Below are 7,151 nucleotides of genomic sequence, written 5' to 3'. Positions count from 1 at the left end.
TGCGAAAACTATAAATTGATCCTTATAGAATATACAACAACATCTCTTGCCCTTATGTTCAAATTGTACTCACAAGTATATCATCATATTTGAACATTATTTCGGTAGTTGCTAGAAGCTAGGTTGTACGATCTATCACATCTCTCTAGCAAAACCAAAAAGAGAAGAAACCCATAGGTTTAAAGACTTGAACTTACATAAAAAAATTTTGGCAATCAAATAGTTTTTGAGTCAAAGTTGTGAATATGCCAAAATATTATTCTTTAAACTCTATTTATAATATGTAGGGAAGTTGAAACATGAATCTAGATTCAATGTATGACTTGATATGAAAATATCATAGGAATCTAGAATCATATTTGGGCAGTTACTCACTTGAGTAAAATTGAAATTCACTATGGTGGTTGTATACATTAGATTGTGATGGGAACATGTGTCTCCCACACTTTTTTGGTTTTTCAATAGGGCTTATGCACCTTGTGCCCAATGCCTTGTCATTTTACATGTGGTTGTGGATGTAGAGGTAATGTTTGGACTATGCACATTATGTGTCATGCCCTTTGTGTCCAAACATGGTAGATTATCCATGGAAATCTTGATGATCATATCTTTCTCATAAGGTATACTCTCACCTTCATGAATCATGGATGTTTCTCTAAGACATGGTATTTTATTGACCATTCTCACTATGTCTTAGTCCTATAGAATTGAACTCAAATTGGTATATATATATTCTATAGTTATCACCCCTTGTTTGATAATATCTACACGTATGAGATGTTACACCATTAATCTTAAAAGTCACTCAATTGGTGCCCTTAGCCTTCTTAGATTCTAAGAGGGAGATGGTACATTCACCTTAATTAAAATATCTAACAAATTGGCCTTGTGACAACATCTCAAACATGAATAGGTATACATTTATATGTGATCTCCCTAGCTAGTTATGTATGTTACATACTTAAGGAAGTAAAGCGTGAATTTGAAAATATGATATCACATTTAGGGGGAGCATGAGCCAAAGATTGAAAATCTTTTGTGCTATGCATGTTTATCATGATGAGCTAAACTGTGTCTATCATTTTATCATGATAAACCGACACTTGAAGAGTAAGTGTCATTGTAGCCCAAGGGTTGAGTCTAACATGTTATATTTTGGAAAATATATCCAAAAACCTTTGGAGTCTATGCAAGGACATCCCTTCGGATTCATGCATTGCATGACTCATTTTCAAAGGGGGAGCTTAGTATAATAAGATTTTGTCCTAAATGGCTTATCATATGATATTAAATGTGTATATCATTATGCATATGATAAGTACACTCATTTGGAGCATTGTTGCTCCATATGGATTATGATCGGGCTTGTCTTGTGTTTTACAAGTGAAGTTGAAGACAAGAAGCCCATTGCCTAGGTCTTAGTGACATATTCTTCTAGGCTTTTTGACTTATCTTGGATGGTCTAATATGATATCATCTATTCCAAGAATAAGTTTTGGTGGCCAAGTATTCCATTGTCATATCTTTGGCCTATTATGTCATGTCATGCCTTAAATCTTACGTTTATCTAAGGCCAATGACAAATACTAAGGGAGAGAGCTAATTGTTGCTATCTTTATGTTTATATGGATCATTGTAAGATACTTACACTATCCATTCAAGCATTTTCCCACTAATTATGCTAAAAATTGCATATCATTAGATTTTTTTTTTTAAAAAAAAAAGGGGGGGGGGCTTATCATGCTAAACTTTAAACTTGCTTGTTTTCTTTCATGATAAGTCAAATATAAGCTTTAACTTGCTAATCTATTATTATATTACGGGTCATAGGGTAGAATTATATTGGATTTATATATTTACTAAGATATATCCTAAGAATGTGTACTAAAATTAGAATGCCAATATACTTTGGATTTCAATTTGGATTATACTTTGATTTAATTGGTAACTCATGATAAGTTGTTAGGGGGAGCATCATATTCTCATTGAATATCTTTTATGCTTTATGTAATTGTGCTTAAACGCTTAATCCTTCCTTTTTGCTAATGCCAAAAGAGGGAGAATTTGTATAATTGATTAGATCCATTATCATTTGCATTCTTGTATTATAACTTGTTAAATATAACTCATGCATATGTTGAGGGGGAGTAGTAATGATTAAATTGTCTATCTAATCCTCATAAGAGGTTCCTCCCACCTGTCTAATCAATTTGGTTTGTCATCAACAAAAAGGGGGAGATTGTAAGCCCAAGGGTTCCCCATGGGTTCATTCAATCATCTTGTTTTGATGATTAACAAACGCAAATTGATTAGTCGTTTATGGATTAATTGTTTGCCTTGAGTGTTGTGCTATACACAGGGAATTCACATGTCAATCCATGCTAGCACACACCATTGATGGCCTAAGCTTGAAGATGAACCAAACAAAGGACAAAGGAGCTAGAGCATATTTGGACAAACCATACCTTGGAGGATCAACCAAGGAGAAGTTCCACACAACCATCTCAAAGCATTGAACAAGCAAAGGAAGATCAATGAAGGCCAAAGCTTGTGGATCAACAACTTGCAAATGAGCTTGAACCAAATGGTGGCATCATCCTTTGAAGGTGTCAAGCAAAGAAGCTCAACCTTGAAGATCCCAAAGCAAGCCATGCACTCAAAGAAAAGATCAAGCAATGGCTACCTCAAGAGTTCATTCAAGAGAGTGGTAAAAAGGGTAGATTGTATCACCTATCTCTCTTGTGTTTTCTCTTATCAAGGCACACCTTAAAACCCCTAAAACTATGTTTTTCAAAGAGACTAACACACCCTTTAAGGACTTAAATGGATAAGTGAATGGCCATGGTGGTGTACCAACATGTTGGGACCCATATGGCATTCAACACAAGAATGAACAAAACAGAGTTCCGAAGCAACAACCTGGACCAGCAACTAAATCCTATCAAAACGTACTTAAAACATTTTCAAATATTTTTGAAAATAGTTTTAACAGATAGCTCTCATTTTTCTCATATCCGTAGAGTATAAGAACATCGAAATCCGACGAGAAATGAGGGAGATACGATTTTTTCAAATGAAACAGTGTTTGCTGGAAATCCAGTCTCGGAACTCCGATAATTGTTCTCGGAGCTCCGAGCTCGGAACTCCGAGAACATTCTCGGAGCTCCGAGAAATGCACCAGATTCTAAAATTAAAAGCTCTGTTTGAATTCTCGGAACTCCGAGAATTTGCTCGGAACTCCGAGAAATTTCTCGGAACTCCGAGAAATGTTTTTCTTCAAAAAAATATAGCTGTTGGGGTGCAACGGCTAGTTGAATTTTTGACCCAGTTTTGACTGTTTTACCCCCCAAACGGTCACATGGAGTTGGGACTCTATATATACCCATTCAAGGGTCCAAAATATATGAGGAACATTGTCCAACTCTAATAAACCCTAGAAATCCATTTGTGAATCATTTTTGGGTTAATCTCTCACCAATCCTTCATTGTGCCTTGACTTTGGGAAAATCCACTTGAGATTGGTTAGGTTTAAACTTGTTTATCTTTGAGAGCATCCTTGGAGCTACAACTTGTAATCAAGCCTAGTAAGAGGCTAATACTTCTTCTTCTTCTTTATTCGATCGGTGGCAAGGGCATCCGTAGTTTTTAATTCCCTTGGGAGAAAGCTCTTAGAACTCGGCGGAGAAGGAGAGTCATTGTAAAGGTGGAAGGGCATCTTTATCTAATTCCCTTGGAGTGTAAAAGCCTCGGAGCCGGGCGTCGTGGAGGTCTCAATAGTGGAAATCCTCAAGTGCGACCTTGAGTAGAGTGGAGTAGGCCGTTTGCCGAACCACTATAAATCTTTGTGTCACTTGTGTGGTTGGTATTTCTCTCACTCCCTCTCACTCTCTTATTTGATTATTTGTGCTTAGAATTGAGTGAGTAGTTAGCATTGATAATCAACATAAAAATCTTAACCTTGCTAATTAGGCTATTAAAATTACCTAATTAAGTTTGCTAATCAACAAGGGTTTTGAACTTATATTAATTTGTAATATTGTTTAACTTCAACTCTTTCAAACTTAATTAAACAAGGGATAAGTCTTGGGTGAAATTGTAAGAAAAGTTTTTAAAAGGTAAAGATTTTATAAACATCCTATTCACCCCCCCTCTAGGTTGCCAAACCAAGTCACTACTTGGATTTCAATTGGTATCAGAGCTTGGGCTCTTGATGAAGACCCTAACCGGTTAAGAGTTGAACGATCTAGTTTTTTGGCAACTTAAAAGATGGGATCTAGACTACCTATTTTGGATGGTTCGGATTATGAATCATGGTTGATCCATATGAAGACATACTTAAAAGGTCTAGATAAAGATATGATAAAGATAATTGAAAATAGTTTTGTTTTAAATGTTAAATCTAAAAAATCAAATGATTATGATAAAAAATTATCTTTACTAAATACAAAAGCCATAATTGCAATATGTTGTGCATTACCACCTAACATTTATGAAAAAGTATCCTCTTGTAAAAATGCTAAAAATGTTTTAGACTCCATTGAAAATCTTCAAAATCAAAACATGTGCTTAATGGGATTATCAAATGAAGGCCCCTTGGATAATGCCGAATTCACATTTGAAGAACTTGTTGAAAATGTCGAAGAATTACATAAGAAACTTGAGGATCAACTAGCTAAGAATTCAAACTTGAAAAATAATTTAGCTAGTATTCACAAGTAGTTTAGGTCACTAGAAATAGACCATGCACATCTTAGTGAAGAAAATGAAATGTTTGAAAATAATTTTATCGAACTAAGTAAAACCATTAAATCACTAAGAGAAGAAAATCAACTCCTTAAAGAAGAAGAAGATAAAATCAAGAATTCCTCATCTCTTGAAACAAATAACTTCAAAATGGAAATCAATGATTTGAAAATCAAGAATGAGAAACTTGAGTTGGAAAATTACAAACTACAAGAAAGTGTAAAACATAATTGCCATCATGACCATTCTTGTAGATCATCATGTCCATCCCGTTCATCTACCTACTCATATATGTCTTGTGATTTTTGTGGTAGATTTGGACATTACAAATCTAAATGCATGTTTAGATTTGTAACAAATAGTAAGTTTGTTTGGGTTAGAAAAGATACATCAACTAGAACAAACTTGCTTCGAACCAACATGGTTTGGGTTCCAAAATCTCCTACTTAAATCACATCATATGATTAGTAGATTAGGGGATATGCTTAAATATTAGATCATTTTAAAATGTTCTTTAGATACCATATGCTATTCTTGTTTGATTCACATGTATCCATGTTTGTGCTTTAATGAGAAATCATTTTGTTATAATTCAAAGTCTTTATGCTTGAAACTTAGTTTTTCCAAGGCTTTGATATCTTGCACTAAAATGTTATATCTATTGGAAAAGGTTCCCTAGATATTCTATTTTTGATATCTAGTTGATATGTGTTTCATGATCACATCATTTGTGACGAAACAACCTATAGATACAATATACTTATATTGTTTGACTAGTATGTATCTATATGTATTTTTGCTAAGTGCACACACTATGACTTAAATCTTATTGCACTTAGAATATGTCATTCATCCACATGACAACCACAATAGAGCATTCAATGCGAAAACTATAAATTGATCCTTATAGAATATACAACAACATCTCTTGCCCTTATGTTCAAATTGTACTCACAAGTATATCATCATATTTGAACATTATTTCGGTAGTTGCTAGAAGCTAGGTTGTACGATCTATCACATCTCTCTAGCAAAACCAAAAAGAGAAGAAACCCATAGGTTTAAAGACTTGAACTTACATAAAAAAAATTTGGCAATCAAATAGTTTTTGAGTCAAAGTTGTGAATATGCCAAAATATTATTCTTTAAACTCTATTTATAATATGTAGGGAAGTTGAAACATGAATCTAGATTCAATGTATGACTTGATATGAAAATATCATAAGAATCTAGAATCATATTTGGGCAGTTACTCACTTGAGTAAAATTGAAATTCACTATGGTGGTTGTATACATTAGATTGTGATGGGAACATGTGTCTCCCACACTTTTTTGGTTTTTCAATAGGGCTTATGCACCTTGTGCCCAATGCCTTGTCATTTTACATGTGGTTGTGGATGTAGAGGTAATGTTTGGACTATGCACATTATGTGTCATGCCCTTTGTGTCCAAACATGGTAGATTATCCATGGAAATCTTGATGATCATATCTTTCTCATAAGGTATACTCTCACCTTCATGAATCATGGATGTTTCTCTAAGACATGGTATTTTATTGACCATTCTCACTATGTCTTAGTCCTATAGAATTGAACTCAAATTGGTATATATATATTCTATAGTTATCACCCCTTGTTTGATAATATCTACACGTATGAGATGTTACACCATTAATCTTAAAAGTCACTCAATTGGTGCCCTTAGCCTTCTTAGATTCTAAGAGGGAGATGGTACATTCATCTTAATTAAAATATCTAACAAATTGGCCTTGTGCCAACATCTCAAACATGAATAGGTATACATTTATATGTGATCTCCCTAGCTAGTTATGTATGTTACATACTTAAGGAAGTAAAGCGTGAATTTGAAAATATGATATCACATTTAGGGGGAGCATGAGCCAAAGATTGAAAATCTTTTGTGCTATGCATGTTTATCATGATGAGCTAAACTGTGTCTATCATTTTATCATGATAAACCGACACTTGAAGAGTAAGTGTCATTGTAGCCCAAGGGTTGAGTCTAACATGTTATATTTTGGAAAATATATCCAAAAACCTTTGGAGTCTATGCAAGGACATCCCTTCGGATTCATGCATTGCATGACTCATTTTCAAAGGGGGAGCTTAGTATAATAAGATTTTGTCCTAAATGGCTTATCATATGATATTAAATGTGTATATCATTATGCATATGATAAGTACACTCATTTGGAGCATTGTTGCTCCATATGGATTATGATCGGGCTTGTCTTGTGTTTTACAAGTGAAGTTGAAGACAAGAAGCCCATTGCCTAGGTCTTAGTGACATATTCTTCTAGGCTTTTTGACTTATCTTGGATGGTCTAATATGATATCATCTATTCCAAGAATAAGTTTTGGTGGCCAAGTATTCCATTGTCATATCTT

This window comes from Tasmannia lanceolata, unplaced genomic scaffold (genome assembly GCF_043159265.1).
Source record: "Tasmannia lanceolata isolate RefF3 unplaced genomic scaffold, GAP_Taslan_0.1 ptg000112l, whole genome shotgun sequence".
NCBI classification, from domain to species: domain Eukaryota; kingdom Viridiplantae; phylum Streptophyta; class Magnoliopsida; order Canellales; family Winteraceae; genus Tasmannia; species Tasmannia lanceolata.
The sequence above is the reverse complement of the archived record's forward strand: the minus strand, read 5'-3'. Positions refer to the sequence as shown.